Here is a 22,224-nt window from a genome sequence, read left to right as displayed (position 1 = left end):
ACAATTCTAAGGTAGGATCAACCCTTCGGAGGATGCTCCCAGTAATAATGATTGGAGTTATTAATCATTTATTATAGGACTGACTTACTTGCGATAAACATGTGATAGAAAGAAAAAATAAGATAAGATAATCTTATTAATGTATAATAACTGACCGATAAAAGGTCCATGGGACCAGAAGGTAAAATCAATGATACCAATTTGTAAAGGTACCCTAAGCTATGTACAAAGCATAAAGCAAAGTATAACAAAATCAAAGAAAAAATGAACAACTAACAATGTAACCATTTTTGCACTTTCCAACTGGTTCATTAGATAATGAGTTTAACATTTCTTTTGCTACTCGTTGACCAAGACCTTACCTTGCAAGGGAGGCTTCCTTGATTACCTAATTACTACAAGAAGGTACAAACATGATATTGGGTCTTTAAGAGGATTGGATTTTGAATTGTTCAATTATTTTGAATCGAAGAACTTCGTTGAACAATGCAGCAAAGTACATGCATACTTCAAAATCCTTTTCTTGAACTACTTTGCTAACATTATTATTGATCCTTAGTGATCAAGATTTAATCCTTTACCAATATACAACATAGGAGGTCCAACCTAATAAACTAGTATTATACATCTTATGCCTATCGGTTGGTTCATTATATACAAACATTATTGACCCCTAAAATAATGTTGACCATCTTTAAGAACAAAGAACTAGGGTGTTATAGATTAGTCTCCTTTGACACTATACAGATTGAAACCATAACTTCATAAGACTTGCATCAGACCCAATTTGTCAATGGTGCAAAAACATCTACATCTTAATGAAAAATGTTGATGTTTGTAGCAGTGGACAGGTATTCCTGCATTGGTTGTGTCAAGTATACAAGAATTATCCAAAGCCTCCTTAGGAAACTTGCTCAATTTATTGTGTAAGTTGTCCTAAGTCTAACTTAGGAGAAGCACATTGATTAAGTTAATAATTAATGTTCGCAATTGAGCTAGGAAAATTAAGGAAATGTAATTTTAATTACATAAGCGAATTTGTTTTAATCTCCACCACTAATCTCAAGTGGGTTAGGGATTTGATCCTAGCCATCCATCACTTTGGAGTTTCGGCTTAGGATTTAGCTCAATGAGAAATTATAAAAGAAAGCCGAAGAAGAGGAGAAAGACACAATTTGACAAAGATTTGAGATAGTGATTTTCTTAGTGAGTGTGATACTCAAGGTTATGACAGGAAATCTAACAAGGTAAATTTTTGCAGCAAAGGAGAACCCCAGCACAGACTGTACAACAAGAATAGTAAGGACAAGTCATTCATGTCTATGAGGGCACAGGTGCAAGTCGCAACCTCACAAGTGCAAATCCCCAGTGCAATTCGCAAGTGCAAGAGGAAGAGAAGGTACAACGCAGCCATATAGGTGCAATAGTTATTTTCGAAAATTTGTTGTAGTTTGTATTTTTCTCCGTGGGCTATTATCCCAATGAGGGAGTCCTCACTATTCTAAAAAAATAAGTGAAGATCGATTGGAGGATAATTTTCTATGATTGATTCCCTATGTTTTCTTCCACTATTTAATTTTTGAGTCAAAATTCCAAGTGTCCTTCATTCAGTATTTGTAGAAATAATTTTTCTAGGTTATAAAAATTACAAGGAATTAAAATTGTATATGGAATTTAGAAATTAGCAAAGAAGAGATATGATATCCACCTACAGAGTTATATCAAATTAGAGGATATATACTATAACTAACATACACAATTTGCAACCACAAGTTCATAATGCTTGTAACATACCAAATTTGTCAATAGTGAATTCGATATTATGATTCGTGAGAAAACATCATTTCCGTGATCTAGAAGATTCACAATATCCAATCACAACACTTTGCCACCACAACTTCACAAGACTGATAACATAACCAATCTATCAATAGTATGTTACAAATCAAGATTCATCCAAAAACATCAACATTATAATGAAGAAGAATCACAATATCCAATTAGAGGGTATTATAACTTATGATTCATGAGAAAACATCAATTTCATTTCATGATCAAGAAGAGTCAGTAGCAAAGACACTCTGCCACCAAAGCTTCATAAGGCTTACAACATACCTAAGTTGTCAACAATGCATTACAAATCAAGATTCCTTCAAAAATATCAAGATAATAATGAAGAAGAATCATAATATCCAACTAAAGGGTGTTTAAACTTTGTGTAACCGTGGATATAAGTAGCAAATACACTCTTCCACCAAAGCTTCAGAAGACTTGTAACATGCCCAATTCATCAGCAGAGCATTACAGATCAAGATTCCTCTGAAAATGTCAACATCGTAATGAAGAAGAAACACAGCATCCCATTAGAGGGTGTTATAACTTATAAATAAGATAGATCCGTGTGTAACCCTAGATCTAATAAGCATCAAGAGGGATAAAAATACTTCGGGCGCAATCCTATCGATTCATAATACATATGGTGTTAACATGGATCTATGCTATTTTATTTAAAGTTGTTTAAATATTCCAAGATAAATAATCTGTCCATATATTTTTACATTAGAAAACAAAAAAGTCACTAGCTCTTTTTTCATTTTATTTGACACAAATATACATAAACATTTCAAATGCCCCATAACTCTAAAGCACCTCACTTTTCTCTGTGCAAATATATATTAGAGGTACACCACTAAGAAACAATGTATAATCTTATCAATCTATATATTAATATCACCCATCTTTAACAATAGGTTGCTCCAAGCTTAAGCACGAAAATATCAACAATGTTACTTTTTCACAAACGTCGTCAATAAATATCTGCTAAATATTAAGATGCAAATCAAACTTCTTCAAGTCTACAAAAATCATTATAGTATAAGGAGTGGGAGTAGGAAAGGAGAAGGCATTACACCAATTGGCATCACATATTTTATTGCAAGTACAGAGACCTTAAAAACCTTAAAAACCTTGGCAAATCTTTATAACCTTTAAAGTGTTAAACTATAAAACTTGGAAAACTCCTTTCAAATTTCTAACAATTTTATATATTATAAGCAAAAAAAATAATGCTATCTGGAAACCTTAAACTTCGACATAATCTTTAAAATGTTAAATTAGTGTTGCAAATATCTCTGATTTTTCTCAAGCTTTTCAAGTTGTCAATTTGTTTGATACTTTTCCTGATAAGTTCCCCGACATTTCTTAACAACATATTCCCCAAAATGATATTAACAACATTGTGATCATCTATAAAAGTTTAGCAATATCTTTTAGTTTTTAAGGCATATATTTTATAGAAAAATTGTGCAAAAACCTTAGCCCTTGGCATAGTTTTATATAGCCTTTAAAATGTTAAATTATAAAAAAATTGGTCAAATCTTTAGTTTATCCCTTGGAAAACATTTGTAAACTTTAAAATGTTAAATTAAAAAAAATGGGTCAAATCTTTCTAAGCTACTAAGGATTTTACTTATTTTGTAGAGAAGTCTGAAAATTAAGCTGGACAAATCTTACTAATCTTTGAAATATTAAAATATAAAAATTTGGCAAAATCCGTCTAACCTTCTACTAATTAACTGTAGAAAAGCCTTGACCCAAATGGGGTTTTAACTACTGAGGTTGTCCACCACATGCCCAGAGGAGCCCGCACAAGAGAGCATTATGATGATGAAAGGTGAAGGGAGGACAAGACTTTTAGTACAAAGCCATTTCGTCTAGTCAACAATTTAAGGTATGTTAAAATTGGCAACTAGGTCCAAACTCCATGTGCGTCATCTTATTTATGGCAGTTGATATTTTTATTGGATCCCTCTCATTGAGAGGTGTAGGATTGATCTAAAGATCATCCGATTCCGTCAAGTATTCATGGAGTTACAAATTTATTTGTGTTATAAGACAAATTGTCAAGTCAGCCAGCAACTTGAGTAGACTCAGAAGCCCAATAGTCATGTCTATTCATCATCTACGTTTTAGTATAAATAGGAAAGGACTTGAAGTCATTTGAGACACACACTCTACATGTGATCTCCTCCTCTCCACGTCTTTGGGTTTTTGGTGAAGGAGAAAGACATTAAAAGAGTACGCTGGGCTAAGTAGATGATGCCCTAGCCGCAGTAGCTAATTCCCTAGCCGTAGTGATGCCCTAGCCACAGTAAGCCGCAGGCTTATGAGGAAATCTAAACGCAGTCAATGGAGACAGCTAAAACGCAGTCAATGGAGACACCTTATACGCAGTCAATGGAGACATCTAAACACAGCAAGGAGACCTGTTCACGCAGTCAAGGAGACATGTTCACGCAGAGAAAGAATCTCGCATTTTCCTCTGAAATCTCGCATGAAGGAGTAGAGCCGCAATAAGGATTTGACTGCACCTCGTTTGGGTTTTAGGTGCAGTCATGATCCCGGATAAATGGAGCAGAAATGACCTCGTGTGAGGACGCAACAGTGAGTTGAAGTTTGGGCTAGATACTATCTCAACATTACAGATAGAATCTCGCATGACAAGGATCAGTCTCGGCATATAAATCTCGGTGGTATCCCTGTGGCAGTTTAGATACAATGAACAACAGTAACTCAGATTACCTAAAGCAGATCTACTCTTTTGCACATTGTCTCAGCTTAATGAGGATTACGTTGGGTGTCATCTCAGTCTCACATATGTAGATGTTACTGTCTCGGCATAACCACAATGATGAATTAGGTTTTAGTATTGATCAAGAGCTTCTTGGCATACCTGTAAATCAAGATGATAAGGATCATAAGTAGTATGATCATTGCAGTCTCAGCATGATGAAAGAAGCAATGATCACCAAATCAAGGAGAGTCAGCTTTGGCAAGGATCAGTGTCTAGGATCATGATCTCACAATGATCTCATCCTATAGCAATGTGCAGTCGTAATCTTCATAGGTGAAGAGATCATCTCAATAATAATCTCAAGGAGAAGTCATGGTGCACCAATGATGATCTCAAGAACCTTGCATAATGAAGCTCTTGATAGGAACAGCATGATGATGAATGAGACAGCATGATGCAACATGATGGGCATATTAGTAAGGAGCAGCATGATGATGGGAGCAAATGGGAGCAGCTCAGTGACTAGGTGCAGCACAGTGACGGGTGCAACATGAGTACAAGCTGCAACACTATGTTAGGTGAAGTTGTCACCTTGGAGAATCAGTTGAAGCAGAATGTCTTCAACTGATCTCATGTATCATCATTATAGGAGATGATCTATGCTCATATCTAGATAAGTCAAAGTGTTGACTTCTGTTGTAAATGTACTATCTCTCTCTCTCTGTTGAACTTTGAAGAACATAAAAGAAGAATTGATCAAGGGTTTCCCCACATTGGGGTTTGTCCCTGGCTAGCGCCACATCTTGTGTCCTCTTGTCTTGGCTTGTCTTTTGCGATTTATATTTATGTTCTATCTGCAGTTTACTTTAATGCTGATGTGATTGCTAATCTGGAAAAGATATTGAGCTAACTATGAAAATTGAAATAAATTGCTCTAGCATAGACCATACCTAAACAACATGGTATCAGAGCTGAGGTGAAGACAATGCCCAAGCAAAAATGAAAGAGCAATCACCGAAGACAGTTGGGAAAGGACAAAAGGATCAGTGGATTCCTCATCCCTCTTCAAATTCACCAAGGGTGAAGTCGTATCAGAGAATATTATCAGAATGGCGCAGCAGAAGTTTCTGATGGCCTACCTAAAGATCACTTCATTGGGAAGTTCGGATCTAAGGGTGGAAGGAAAGGCGGATGCCTCGGTTACAATAAGTTCGGCCATTATGCGAAGGAGTGTCTGAATGGCAGAGACACATCTCTTGATTACAATCATTCCAGGGACATCAAGGAAATGGTCGACTCTTCAAAGAAAGCAAGGAACCCCAGGTATGAAGAATCAAATGTTGTTTCTGATATGGTAGAGATGGAAACAATCGTGGGATTATACTTGGAGTCGATGCCACCTATCCCGGTGTAGGGAATGTTATCCCTCAATTGAATGAGGGTAACTCAATTCATTTACAGAATCTCTTTTATGTACCTGATCGCAAGAAGACCTGGTGTCCATTTCAGCAATGGAAGTCAAAGGTTTCAAGGTGGCACTCATCGATGGAAGGTACATGTTTGAAATGAATTTTCAAAGATGTTTGAGTTCATTTCAAGAGAGTTGAGAGCAGTGACAGGAGGAAGTCCACTGGGGACCATGTCCATTGACACATAGCACCGAAGGTCTGTGAGTCAGATGGTGACAGGGATGCCTGAATTCAAAAAGAGCATGAAAGTACATGTCTGAGATGTACCAAAGGAAAATCTTACAAGGGGACCATTCCCCTCATGTAGCAGGTCCACAGGTTTGGAACAACCCGAGGAGTTTGAGATTCATGATCGGGAATCTCATGTATACAGGTGGAAGAAAGCCCTCTATGGCTTGAAGCAAAACTCCCCGGGCATAGTATGAGAGGATTGATAGCTATCAGATGAAGCTAAGATTCACTAGGAGTGAAACCGATCCAAACCATTACCCGAAGGTTGTGGATGATAGAACTCTCATACTAGCACCTTATGAGGACGACCTACTTCTAAAAGGTGAAGACCCTCTCATTTGTAGAAGTAAGAGGGAGTTGGATTCCGAATGTGGAATGATAAACTGCAAGCCTGTGACTACCTCGAGGATATTAACTTTCAGAAGTTATATGGTAGTGATGTCGGACCAGATTTGGGAAATGCCTCTAAGTTTCATAAACTCATTCGCGTTGATGTTCTTGGTGAACTTCCGTCCGGACATATGTTTTGCAGTTAGCATGGTGAGCTCATATTTGGTTGAGCCTCACTGGATTGGTGCCAAGAATCTTCTAAGATATCTTCGGGGCACAATCTCTCATGGATTGAGATACACTGCCGGAAATATGAAACTGCATGATTATTCGAATGCTGAGTGGGCAGGTAGTGTGGAGGATCACTAGAGCACTTCTCAGTGCTGGTTCTCTTTGGATTCTGCTTCAATATCATGGATGAGCAGGAAGCAGAAATCGGTTGCTATAAGCACCGCCGAGACCGAATACACAGCTATGAGTATGATCTCGTGTGAAGCTGCATGGTTGCAGAAGCTCTTAAGTGAGCTGTTTGTACACATGATGAATACCACTATGATTCTTTGTGACAACCAGAGGTGGGATTCAATTATTGAGGAATCTTGTATTTGATGATTGCTCCAGCAGATAGACATCAGATACTGCCTTATCTGGGATATGGTAAGTCGATGAGCAAGGAGGCTCCATCGCATTGAGACTGATGTACAGGTCGTAGACATTTTGTCAAAGCCCTGGGGAAAGATCAAATCTGTGATTTTCCCGAACGACTTGGAGTCGTCGAGAGACCCTTGTAAAAGGATCATGTTGCATACACTAAGCTCTGGGAGCTCTGGGGGCTTGGGGTACTTACTGGAGCAACATACGACCACAGGGTGACTCACCCTCCCCTAGCGGTGCGCTATGAACAGGATGATTCGTTCTCCATGGCAACTATGGCCAAGATGATTAGTTCTCTGTGGCATCCACTAGACAGGATGATTCGCTCTCCTGTGACAGGATGATTCGCTCTCCTGTGGACAGGATGATTTGCTCTCCTGTGGACAAGATGATTCGCTCTCCTATGGACAGGATGATTCGCTCTCCTGTGGACAGGATGATTCACTCTCCTATGGACAGGATGATTAGTTCTCCTGTCAAGGCATCCTACCCATGCAGTTCGGGACTCATGGGAAGTACCTCTCATCTGATCAATGAGCAGGGAAATGAGGATAGGGACCATAGTAGTACCGATGGATGCATCGTTGTATCTACCGTACTCCCTATGCTAGGATGACCTTCATTGATCTGGGATCAATGATACTGGTCTGGGACCAGTGAGAGTGGTACCCACTATGACACTGACTTCGGGTCGGTAGAGGACTGGTTTGGGACCAGTGGTACACACTCTGAGACTGACTTCGGGTCAGTGGAGAATGGTATGAGACATTCTCGATCAATTCTTCTTCTTCATGGTTGAGCAGAGCAGAGCTGAGCAAAGTAGAGCAGAGCAGTGCAGGGCACTGATGGCAGAGATAGTACAGTCGGACATATGGATCAGCAGATGGAGTTCTCCCTAGTTGAGAGGGAGTGTTAAAATTGGCAACTAGGGCCAAACTCCATGTGGGTCATCTTATTTATGGCAGTTGATATTTTTATTGGATCCCTCTCATCGAGAGGTGTAGGATTGATCTAAAGATCATCCGATTCCGTCAAGTATTCATGGAGTTATGAATTTATTTGTGTTATAAGACAAATTGTCAAGTCGGCCAGCAACTTGAGTAGGCTCAGAAGCCCAATAGTCATGTCTATTCATCATCTACGTTTTAGTATAAATAGGAGAGGACTTGAAGTCATTTGAGACACACACTCTTCATGTGATCTCCTCCTCTCCACGTCTTTGGGTTTTTGGTGAAGGAGAAAGACACTAAGAGTACGCTGGGCTAAGTAGATGATGCCCTAGCCGCAGTAGCTGATGCCCTAGCCGCAGTAAGCCGCAGGCTTATGAGGAAATCTAAACGCAGTCAATGGAGACAGCTAAAACGTAGTCAATGGAGACACCTTATACGCAGTCAATGGAGACATCTAAACACAGCAAGGAGACTTGTTCACGCAGTCAAGGAGACATGTTCACGTAGAGAAAGAATCTCGCATTTTCCTCTGAAATCTCGCATGAAGGAGTAGAGCCGCAGTAAGGATTTGACTGCACCTCATTTGGGTTTTAGGTGCAGTCATGATCCCGGATAAATGGAGCAGAAATGACCTCGTGTGAGGACGCAGCAGTGAGTTGAAGTTTGGGCTAGATACTATCTCGACATTACAAATAGAATCTCGCATGACAAGGATCAGTCTCGGCATATAGATCTCGGTGGTATCCCTGTGGCAGTGTAGATACAATGAACAACAATAACTCAGACTACCGAAAGAAGATCTACTCTTTTTCACATTGTCTCGACTTAATGAGGATTACGTTGGGTGTCATCTCAGTCTCACATATGTAGATGTTACTATCTCGGCATAACCACAATGATGAATTAGGTTTCAGTATTGATTATGAGCTTCTCGGCATACCTGTAAATCAAGATGATAAGGATCATAAGTAGTATGATCATTACAGTCTCAGCATGATGAAAGAAGCAATGATCACCAAATCAAGGAGAGCCAGCTTTGGCAAGGATCAGTGTCTAGGATCATGATCTCACAATGATCTCATCCTACAGCAATGTGCAGTCGTAATCGTCATAGGTGGAGAGATCATCTCAATAATAATCTCAAGGAGAAGTCATGGTGCACCAATGATGATCTCAAGAACCTTGTGTAATGAAGTTCTTGATAGGAACAGCATGATGATGAATGAGACAGCATGATGGGCATATTAGTAAGGAGCAGCATGATGATGGGAGCAGATGGAAGCAGCTCAGTGACTAGGTGCAGCACAGTGACGGGTACCACATGAGTACAAGTTGCAACACTACGTTAGGTGAAGCCGTCACCTTGGAGAATCAGTTGAAGCAGAATGTCTTCAATTGATCTCATGTATCATCATTATAGGAGATGATCTATGCTCATATCTAGATAATTCAAAATGTTAACTTCTCTTGTAAACGTACTATCTCTCTCTCTGCTGAACTTTGAAGAACATAAAAGAAGAATTGATCAAGGGTTTCCCCACATTGGGGTTTGTCCCTGGCGCCACATCTTGTGTCCTCTTGTCTTGGCTTGTCTTCTGCAATTTATATTTATGTTCTATTTGCAGTGTACTTTAACGCTGAGGTGATTGCTAATCTGGAAAAGATATTGAGCTAACTATGAAAATTGAAATAAATTGCTCTAGCATAGAACATACCTAAACAACAAGGTATGATTCTAGCAAGGGGGCAAGACTATGTGCAAACGTGGAAAATTAGGGCTTAAGTTCTTTAAACCAGTTTTGTGCTCAAAGATGCAAGGTTCGTGGCAGTAGAAGGAGTCCTAGACTCCTAGGTTACTCTGAGGGAGATAGCATTAGTCCCAAGCTCAGCTCTCTCGATCTTATTCAAACTCGGTTGATTAGTTTCTTGGTTCCTACTTTATGGTATTTGGATTTCAATGGCATTCTATTCTAGGGTCGAATATTTATCAAAAGGATTCAAGAATCGGAAAGAATTATGGGTTAAATGGTGTTTGGATTTTCAAAGTTAACAATTTCCCGATATAAGCACCCAGCCTACCGTTTGGCCCTCTACCTAGTCCACCTCTTCGACGTGGTTGCCAATAGCCTTTGGCATCAACTATCCTTGTCTCTTGAGGACTTGGCTATTCAGGTTTCTTGTCTGCTTATATCTGTGGTTTGCCGTAATCTTAGCTCCCCCAACCTCTCTCTTAGCATCCTTTATGTACCTAGGAGTTGACCCAATTCCTGGCTCACCTAGAGATCCCCAAAGTTTGTTTGAAGCTCTACCTGCTTGTTTTCAATGTGAAAAGATTTTTCTGTAGGCCCACCTATTCTCTGATCTAGTGCTCCTCCACTCCTTCAGCCTTCAGTCAGCCCTCAATTCATCCTATCATTGGTGTGTTCTCCACAATGAGGACTGCAGGCAAAAGGTCTGGCCCTAAAAAGGCAACAAATATGGGTTGGATAGAAGCATGTCATCATCTGTTTGGGCTCTGGTGATAGACTGTCGTGTTTGCTGGTCAGAGGATGGCGAGCTGCAGCGAACTTCCACTGCAGACTCTCCACAGAATTCAAAGCTGAGATGGCGAACATGTAGCAGGCTATCAAGTAGAAAAGACAAACACTCTCCAAGGCACAGCTAGTGGCAGAGTTTAAAGAGTAGGTCCCTGTCTCAGGCTATTCCAAAATAAGAGATAAAAGTTTTCAAACTTATTGATCTCTACTGGCTGAATATTCATCGCTAGGGTAGTGGATGAGAAAGGCAGCAGGAACAAGCTATATTGCAAAAGCTGCATGTGATGAACCAGAAGCTTGATGCCTTATGAAGAGAAGGTTTAAATATTAAAATAACAGTGAACGGCTATGCAGAGATGCAAGATAATTTAGTAGAGGAAACAAACCAAGTCACAGCTTGTACAGGTACTCCAAATCCCATTCTGCTAGACGATGAACCTCGGCAAAATCAGCAATATGGGCCACAGGGTTCACTCCCTCTGTTCATCTATGACAGGAGAGGGGAGGGGTAACAACAGCCTCCCCAAACACATGGTATATGCTATTTTTCCTGTTGTCATTTGGTTTCCTGTTGTCATGGTATAGGGCTTGTAGGCACTCCGAAAATTGTCAGGAGTTTAATGATGCAGAAGAAACTGCTGTGGTCCTGGTTTCCCAGGTGGCAGGACACAGTCAGTGTTGGTTATTCGTTATTTCATGATATATTTATACTAGTATTATCTAGCTTAAAAAAGAGTGCAGGAACCTTACCTTGGCAAATCTCTTATAATCTTCAAAATATTTAACTATAAAGTTTTGCCTAAAGAATTTTATATACAAAACTGTGCAAAAAAACTTATTATAATATTTAAACTGTTGAAATATTGGCAAAATCATTCTAAGGATTTTATTTACATTTTAGAAAAACTGTGCAGAAACCTGGATAAATCTTTATAATGTTTTAAATATTTGACAGTCTTCCTTAGTTTCCAAAGATTTTATATAATTTATAGAAAACTTATAAAAATAGTACACATTGACAAAATTTTAAGATCTTTGACATGTTAAACTGTGAAAAATTGCAAAATCTTTCTCAAATTCCAAGGATTTTTAGTATATTTTACAGAGAAACTGTCCAGAAAACTTAAACCTTGCAAATCTTAAAAAGTGTTAAACTACAAAAAAAAAAAACAAAAATGGCAAAACCTTTCTAAATTTCTAAAGAGAATATATATTATATGGAAAAATGTAAGAGCGATTTCATTCTGACGCTAATATATTCATTTTGAGTTAGCGGATATTTTCCGGAAAAATTAGCCAAATGCTGAATATTAAACTAAGGAAAATTAGCCATATGCTGAATATTAAACTAAGGACAGCAGGGTTTTAACTCACCTTAACCCCGGTGTCGTTCACAGTCCTGTCTGGTGGCACGGAGGCCGTTGACTCCGGCTGGCACTCCAACCCTAATTTCCGCTTCGCAGATCTGGGGGGCCTGGGAGGCCTGCTGGACTTGGCAACCATTTTGGCTGGAGAACCTGATGCCCCGTCACCTCTTCCTGGCGGGACATTCACCCTCACGTTTTCGTCCTCGGGCGGCATATTCTCGGTTCCATTCCTAGCAGTCCTCCTGGGAGTAACGCTGCTGTTTTTGGGCCGCGACAGCCTCTCAGAAAAGGGCTCCCGCTCTGCAGAGATCCCCCTCAGCGGCCGAGAGCGAAACCCGGCCATTTTTGCTCCAAAAGGACTTCAAAGAAAGCTGGTAATGCCCGAGCCGGGATTCGATGCTTCAACCTCTGGAACTGGAGAGATGGGGAGAGCTGTGCGGGGTCGAATTCAGGCTCTGGGTGATCTGGAGATCTGCCTGTGATGTCTCAACATCATGAGAACTTTTGATCAGAGCAAGAGAGAACCTTGGGACCTCAATCTATCTCCTTGTAAAATGTCAGATCCAAACAGAAAAAGAAGACGAGCAGAGCAGAGCAGGACGTTGGAGAAGAGAGCCGTTGGAGATTTTTGAAAATGGGTCATCGCTGTCTTATTTTTTGGGGGTTTTTTAATGTTTTGAATCTTAAATCATTGGGATTATTGGTATGATAAGTTATTAAAGTGGTTAATATAGTGTAGTTTGAAGTGGCTTTGTCTCCTTGTCCCTCGGGCTCGTGGGCTCTTCATATTTTATCCATCACTGCACTCAATTATTGGATCACATGCTTAGAGGTATCCAATGATTTTCCACCCTATGGAAACAAGTGAACATCAACATTTGACTCCTCACCTTCTTAGGGTTACTTTACATCATGTCAAAAATGAGGTCTTAGCACTAGAGATGGGTCCACAGATTTCATAATCGTAATTGTAATTTTATTCATTTTAATTGAGTAAATAATATGCATTTAATACTAAAGCAATTAATGTTATGGTAATTGAGTAAATAATATGCATTTAATACTAAAGCAATTAATGTTTTAATGTTAATTTTATATATATAAAGTGTAGTTTAAACACGTGATGATTTCATTCGAAAAGAATGGTTTTCTAAGATTTAAGATTTTGATGAAATCTAGCGAAAATTTTGGAAATCTAAGTTATACTTATCAAGTTTCAGAATTTTGGGTGCTCTGAGGTTCTTGAGGGTGTTGAATCAATTTCCACAATTAAAAAAAAAACGATTCAAACGCTCTTAGTTTCATATTAAAAAAAAAATATATATATAATATATATATATATAATATATCGCGAGATTCCGACAAGAAAATTGTTGTCCAAGCAAAATTGTTGATTACTTAGATAAGTTATGTGTGTGTGTGTGTTATATTTAATTTTGATGATTATGGGTTGTGATTATTAACCTTCCCACCCAAATTCAATTTTAAGGAGTGATATGTTTATGCTCTTAACTGAGATGTGGCACTAGCATGGTATGAGTAATCTCACTCTTACCTTTAAGCTTAGAAAGAAGTTGATTTTTTCTCTAAATGGTCCTCAATACTCACTTTTTTTGTTTGAAAATTAAAAAATAAAAAACAATTGAGACATATATCATTCCCATTTGAAATACATTGAGATTGGATAGTATATATCTAATATATAAAACATTAATTGTTCTATTATTGGATGCATATTATTTGCCTCAAATAAAATGAATAAGTTTATAACTTTAATTAAGACTATGAAATTCCCCTAATGGGGGTGAACAAACAGTTGGCAACACAATCTCGGGGTTCGCCCCACGAGGCACGCAGCAGGTAAATTTATGATTATGGTGTACAAAGTTATGCGATGGGACAGGGGTGGTCCGAACAATCCAGACTCGTGTGTGTTTGATATAATGACGAGCAACTTAAGCAGAACGAATGTCGATCCTTGGGCGATGAATTTGGGTTGCAGGGTGGCAGATATGAGCATTGGTGTCCAAGTGAGCTTGCTAGGGCCATGGGATAATTGGTGTTACGTGGAGGGGCCAAGTATTGCCATAGTGGCTTTTCAGGAGGGTTGTTATTCCTTCACTTGGGATCCTGGAATGAATGGATGCAACACTTCAATCTGTCATTGTAAGTCTGGCCTTGTGTGGGGGAACCTTGATTGTCATTGGTGGTGGGGTGCTCCAGGAAGCTGGGAACCCAGTGTTCTTCAGGTAATTTGGCTTCTTTGGCTCTGGTCTTTTTATGAAAGTTTTCTTCTGAGGGTGGTTGGTTTAGTGTCACTGTTGGTTATCATGTTGAGTGAGTGGTTTGGGATGTGGGTAAGTTCTCGGGTGTGGGTTTATACTGGTGAGAATTCTATAGGGGGCTGCCAGAGTCTGTGGTGAATTTCGTTCTTGCCAAGCACCACATAAGGAAAATAACAGGCCTATAGTAGAGTTGGTCGTCGTCTGGCCATAAGGACTCTTGTTAGCTTTAACCTACTTTTGTTTAATGTGGTGTTGGGTTGTTGTCTTATGGTCTTGTCCTGAGAGTCGTCATCTGCCTTCTCCAGTTCTGGTTGTGAGTTGCTGGGGGGGTGAGTCGGCTTAAGGGCTTGAGAGGGAGTGGGTAGGGAAGACCCTGTGTGAGCCCTGGCATGGCCTTGGTCGTGGGGGCATTGTGTTGTGGTTGTGGTGGGATCCTGGTTTGTTCTGGCATGTTTTGGTGGGTAATTCCACTTAGGTGGCTTTTGTATTCATGTTCAGTGGTTCTTGGAGGCCACCAACCATGTCCCAATAGCAAGGGTGTCCCCACCACGGAGGGGGGCTACATGGCCCTGTCGGCGTCAAGCCAACTACCAAAGCTTAGCTTCGGAGGACTCGGAAAGTGGGGAACGAGTGGGAGAGGTGGCTCATGACCGTGATTGCTCACCAAGTTTAGTAGAGTCACTAGCTACACTAGAATCGATTATTGAACAACTCCGAGGAGTTCAAGACGAATTAGACATCCTTAGAGATCATCGTTACAAAAATAGAAACGAATTGATGGCGTACATGAATGATATTCAATTCAACTCAGTGAAACTTTAGAACAGTTGGAGAGCTTTCAACGAAACCAGCGACGCATCAACGACTGTCTACGCGACTTGGAGGCTCGAGTGAAGCATATGACTTCTACTTGCAGAGAGAGATGGCCTCCTTATAGCACCTCCTGGGATTCCTCCTCAGCCAACTCCTATGACACGTTGGTTTCAGGTTCTCTATCTATTTTGTCACCTTTTTTGTTCGTAAGGTTGTATAACCTATCGGAAATAATGGTTGTATGGTTATATCTCCTGCATTCTTCGACTCTCCTTACTAACTTCTCTAGTCGAAATGAAACTAGGAGTGTCGAGAAGACAAATTTTGTACTATGGTTTGTTGAAAATAGCAACAAGAAATGCTAAAAATAGAAGTGCTAAAAATAGCACTGCTATAAATAGCAATTTGGGTACCAGTGCTGGATTGGGCAACAGGGAATGAAAAATGGAAGTGCTAAAAATAGCATTCTATTTTTAGCAGTTCAGTATGGATTCCTATTTTAGTCAGTCCTTGGACTAAAAATAGGAAGTAAAATTCGAATTTGAACTTAACAGTTGTTTGAAAATAAATTAATTAATTCACCATGAGTTAATTAGTTGTGAAAAATCAAACATGAAGTCTATGTGAGGACATGCAACAGTTTATCTATTAATTGAGGAATTTATCCATCAGTTAAAGAGATAAGGATGAGTTCTAATTTGAGTAGTAATTAGTTGGCTCAGTTAACTGAGTCAAGTCCAGTTAGATTGATTTAAAATCTCCTTCAGGACTGCGTAGTTGGATCAGAGGTTAGTGAGTGTGTGAAGATGCCAATTCACACAAGTGGCTGCACTAGACCCCAATCCAAAATTGCGCAAATAAATAGGAGGCTTGGAGGGCAGACCAAGGTTAGATAGAGGCCTTTGACTGTCTATGAGCAGCAGAGGTATTGCAGAGAGAGCAGGATAGCTTTTGAGCTGATTCTTTTTGTAATACTAGTTATATTTCCACTTGTATGATAATACAGAGTTGGGGTTTTAGGCTGAGGCTTTCCCCGGGTTATATCTTCTGTGTTATGTGTGATTGATTCCTTCTTATTAGTTATATGTGTTCTTATTGATGTTGCTCATGTTTGATTAAGCTTCCGCTAAATTGGTTGTAGAAGTAGATCAAGTATTTTGCTTTAGTATATTGCATTATCAGGTGATCTACAGGTGGGAATTTCTACATGGTATCAGAGCTAGCTGATTTGTAGAAAAATTCTACATGGTATCAGAGCAAAGGTGATCAAAGTGGAGAACAATATACTAGAGGAGATTTCGAAGTTTTGAGTTTTGGGCCACGAGTTTTCAGAGCAGATCTGAAAATTTTTGTGCAAAATTTTCAGAAACAAATAGCAGATCTAGATTCCTTGCGAAAAAATACCCAAATTCAAAAAAAAAAATCGGCTGAATTGGAGTTCAATGAGGGAGATATCGCTGATTTAAAATCAGCTCTTTTCCCAGAAAATTTCGTGACGGCGGAAATATGAAACAGATTGGTGTGCTAGCCAAGAACTTGTATGCACTTGAGGTACAAGATGCATGCAAAGCCTTGAGGAGCAAGGCAAAGGTTAGATACTTGGTGGTTGAGAGGGAGAGTAAATTACCTCTCAACATGCAGCGCCAGAAGAAGTCTCAGACAATTGTGGAGGAGCCACAATTGGTGAAGCAGCTTCAGGAGGTTGTGGAGCAGCCACAACTGGGGAAGCCGAGAGGAGACAGAGTGGAGGCATCCACTCATGCAGAGACCTCCAGTAGGGGGAAATTTCGAGCCAAGTGGGCAGAGGGATCACATGCATCCATACCTCTAGGTAGGAGGTGGGGCGATGTGGAGTGATCGTCCTAAGAGGGCTGGAATAGGGGCAGGATCCTTGAGGTACCCAACCTCTTTGATTCAACTTTGCTACAGGAGCCCCGACGAGGAGTAGCAGGACTGACTAATTGGGTAGAGATAGATGCGGATGGAGCGGCAAGTAGAGCTACAATGCAGGAGTCCCAGGACTGTGTAGAGCTAGCAGGCTGCAGCAATGCGAGAGGCACAAGAGTGTTGCACCAGTGCAGGATGGCATAGAGAGGTGTGCAACGGTGCAAGATGCATGGAGTGTTGCAGCAGCTCAGAGGTCAGAGAGGGAGCACTTGTCAACAACAGGTAGAGCTTCAACATCAGAGTATGTTTCTAGCCCAACAGAGAGGTCAGTTGGGAGTTTTTTTGTTCGAGAGTTGCTGGAGCAACCACACTTGGTAGAAGTGTTGCATGCAGAACATTCTGAAGGTACAGGATCGGGTTCGAGAGGAAGCCTTTCTTGTTGAGAGGGAGTGTTGAAAATGGCAACAAGAAATGCTAAAAATAGCACTGCTATAAATAGCAGTTTGGGTACCAGTGCTGGATTGAGCAACAGGGAATGAAAAATGGAAGTGCTAAAAATAGAATTGCTATTTTTAGCAGTTCAGGATGGATTCCTATTTTAGTCAGTCCCTGGACTAAAAATAGGAAGTAAAATTCGAATTTGAACTTAACAGTTGTTTGAAAATTAATTAATTAATTCATCTTGAGTTAATTAGTTGTGAAAAATAAAACATGAAGTCTATGTGAGGACATGCAACAATTTCTCTATTAATTGAGGAATTTATCCATCAGTTAAAGAGATAAGGATGAGTTCTAATTTGAGTAATAATTAGTTGGCTCAGTTAACTGAGTCAAGTCCAGTTATAATTGATTTAAATAATTTGTTTAAATTAAGTAAGTTCAATTAGTTAATGCATGCTTGCATGTAACTACTGCACTTCAAATAACTGAAGATTCTCTCATGAATAACTCATGCATGTCAGTTCAGACAAAGACCCAGTTGAGATCAGAGAAGGGACAATGTACTATCAGTTGGATGAATATTTTTCCTATAAAGGAAGCTCATCCATGATGAGGATTTATCTCCTTCAGGACTGCGTAGTTGGATCAGAGGTTAGTGAGTGTGTGAAGAGGCCAATTCACACAAGTGGCTGCACTGAACCCAATCAAAATTGCACAACGAAATAGGAGGTTTGGAGGGCAGACTAGAGGTTAGATAGAGGCCTTTGACAGTCTATGAGCAACAAAGGTATTGCAGAGAGAGCAGGATAGCTTTTGAGCTGATTCTTTTTGTAATATTGGTTATATTTCCACTTGTATGATAATACGGAGTTGGGGTTTTAGGCTGAGGCTTTCCCCGGGTTATATCTTCTGTGTTATGTGTGATTGATTCCTTCTTATCAGTTATATGTGTTCTTATTGATGTTGCTCATGTTCGATTAAGCTTCCGCTAAATTGGTTGTAGAAGTAGATCAAGTATTTTGCTTTAGTATATTGCATTATCTAGTGATCTACAAGTGGGAATTTCTACAAGGTATCAGAGCTAGCTGATTTGTAGAAAATTTCTACATGGTTTTCTATGATGATAATATAAAAATGCACCTTTGAACAACAAAAAAAAATTAAGAGTATGAAATTGTCAAGTCCCGCTAGCACAACTGGTTGAGGATGGGCCTCGTTAGCAAGGCAAACCAAGATCAAACCTCACGGGGGCGGTTTTGCCTATGCTAGGGGGAGGAGACATGCTAAAAAAATCCAGTTAGCTTAGGGCTAGTGTGGCCTAGGCTAGGTGCGATCCTCGGGTGACTTTGATAGACTAGATGCCCCTAGGTTGCGATTTCTCAAGGCACAGGTCAAGCCTGGAGGATCACAAACAACTTGACAAAAAAAAAAAGATAGACTATGAAATTTCTCGCTCCAACACCACCCTTAAGTTGTTATTTTCATCCCAATTTATACAACATTAATTGTTATATTGTGAGGTGCATATTGTTATCATTTGCCCAATATCCTAAGGTGGCATATGTTGTTTTTCCACGACTTTGGTGTCTGGGATAGAATCATAAATCTCTAGCGCTACCAAACCAAGAATCACAACGATACTACTTTCACAGTGGCATATAATCAATAGTAAATCTACTAGTGCACAAAATATGGACAACTTTTTACATTTTTCAACCCAACTTCGTTATATTAATCAACATATAATACAACAATTTAGGGCTCCCATACCAGGGATAATGGCCCTCAAATATCCACTAGTACAAGAATACAAACTGGGGCTTGGTGTTAGTCCATCGACAACCAATCTACCCTCAACAAGATACTCTGAACATCTGGCTAATGTAGTTGACTCTCTTAGCTCCCCTCGTTCATACCCTATACTTTCCAGTTCCTTCGACTCCAAATCTGTAGCTCTTGCCTCTATCAATGCTCCAAGTCCATCTCACCACTTAACGTCAGTTGTCAATATGCTCATTAGTTGATTGTTCCTCAATCAACGCATCACACACATCGAGACTCAACTCTCAATCTACCCATTGTTGATCCCCAGGTACTCAGGGACTTCAACCCACTATGGTCTTCCTGCGTTGCTCCAATCAAGACCAACATAGGGCACAAAGAACTGCCACCTATCATTGCAAGATGTCCATCTCCCACAATGAACACAGCTAGGAGGACTTTCCATCATCTGTTGTAGAATTCCTTGTCAACATACAAGTCTAGGGCTTCTCAGCTGCTCCTCTGGTTCGTCAACCCTTAAGCTCAATAACTGCCACTCTAGCAACCACTTTTTTCCATCAAAGTGTTGCACACTGGGCTCCAACTTGGGCACTGCCACGCTATCCTCCAGTAGACCATAAATTCCCATCACTATCCACACTTGATCCACTCTCACACTGCCCTCCAACAATCTACGAGTGACCAAGTCTATTGTAGCATATGCTCCTAGTTAGGCCATCCAACACTTAGGAAACCCCTCCACACGGTTCCTGACGACTTCCAAACTTCCCTCTCCTGGGATACCCATCCACTAGCATCAATTAAACCTTAAAACATCAATAAAATACATACCGAGCCTTGCTCAGCTTCTGCATCACCCTAGTGCAGTCTGCTACATGCTCAACCCTCACTCGTGCTGCCTACACTCGCATTCCTGCACTCGCACATTCCTGCACTCACGTTCTTGCACTAGCACGTTCTTGCACGAGCGAGTTCCTGCACTCGTCTTTTCCTGCGCTCGCACTGCCTTTCTTGATGTGTAGACTATGAAAGATGCTTCTTAGATGTGTCTAAATGCCTCACACTTGACCTATATTTATAGGCATCAAGTGGCTCCAACAAATTTGTCTTTGGCACTACTTTAACCTTAACTCGACCTACCCAACTAGACAAATTTACCCATCTTAACTTCAAAAATTCATTTCTCTTCAACCACAACTCAGAATCGGATGATTTTCGATGCATCGAATTCGTCTCAATGAGTACTATCATCCTCATCCATCACATGTCGAAATCTCTCCATAGTTTTGTCCCCAACATCAATGGGTGCAAAACCCCAAGCTTGGGTTTCAAGCCCACAAGGCCATTTGTGGAGCTCCTTCCTCCAAACCCTCAATCCTCAAGGCTTGGAGTACCTCCCAAGCTACAAAAATTGACACACCTCCCTCTTAGGGAGGGAGGTACTTCCAAGACTAGGAAGTAACCATCATCATCAGCGACACTAGCCCATCTGGCATCCATCACTGCAGCATACCCTGTAGAATGAACCCGACAACCTTGGTAGTGCCTCTACCTCATCACATATGAACTTGAAGATCCCAAACATCCATAGGGATGTTCCCTCTGAGGCTAGACTCCCTCTGAGCCTACACGATCTCCACTAGCTCAGTCTTGCAAGCATTCATCCTCCTGGATCAAATACCACTCATGAAAATCCCTCTAATCTCAGATATGCAACATCACGATCGAATGAAGACTCTACCTTATCAATCTGAATTCCATCACATGAAGCCATCTCGATCGACCTAATCTTGTCCAAACCAAAGAAACCCTCGAGTTGTCCCAACCATTCATGACAAATCAACGGAAGTCCGTGATCAATAATTTTCCCTACAATAAATTGTTGTTCACCAGGCTGACTACCAATCCACTAGAACTCCCAGCCAATCTCGCTACCAAGCCAATCAAGACCACATCTCCATGTCTTCAGTTGAACCCTCTGCTCCTTGATCTAGATACCCACAACTCCCCCTGAGTTTCTTTGGTGTGCACATTCTGATTCAATGTCCCTCAAAGTAGCTTAGATACGCTTTGATCCCAGATCGTTTTTCCACAACCTTGCTGTCTAGGATAAATCTTAAATCTTTGACGTTATCAAATCAAGAATCGCAACGATACTACTTTGCACAACGGGATATAAAAAACAGTAAATCTACTAGTGCACAAAATATGGACAACCTTTTACATTTTTCAAACCAACTTCGTTATATTAATCCACGTATAATACAACAGTTTAGGGCTCTTGTACCAGGGATAATGGCCCTCAAATATCCACTAGTAAAAGAATACAAAATTAGGGCTTCGTGTCAGTCCATCGACAACCAATCTACCCTCATCAAGATACTATTATCATCTTGTTGATGTATTCGACTCTCTTAGCTCCCCTCAGTCATACCATGTACCTGCCCAGTCCTTCGACTCACGATCTGCAACTCTTGCCTCTATCAATGCTCCAAGTCCATCTCACCATTAACCTCGTTGTCAATCTTCTCACTAATTGGTCGTTCGTCATCAACGCATCAACACATCGAGATTCCCGTCGAGTTGTTCTTACTATATAATACTTAAATTAATATAATTTAATATTTATATATATACATATGTATTAAAATAAATATACCTTTTATGTAAATTTACTTTTAATTTAATAATAGTATAACTAACTATTAATTTAATAATAACCTCAACTTAATTTAAAATATAGTTTTGCCCCTTTTCCCTAGGTCCGATCCAACTAGCCGTTTCCTAGTCTAATATAGCCGTTAGTTAGTCAATTTAGCTATTGTCGGGTCAAAAATTATAGTCGTTGGAAGCTCTGCTCTGACTATTTAACATGCGATCTGGATCTGATTCTTCAACTTGTCCT

The sequence above is a fragment of the Pinus tabuliformis genome, chromosome 3_1 (genome assembly GCF_031772625.1).
Source record: "Pinus tabuliformis cultivar Carrire ecotype Pingquan chromosome 3_1, CPIR1, whole genome shotgun sequence".
Classification (NCBI taxonomy): Eukaryota; Viridiplantae; Streptophyta; class Pinopsida; order Pinales; family Pinaceae; genus Pinus; species Pinus tabuliformis.
This window is presented reverse-complemented; position numbering follows the sequence as displayed.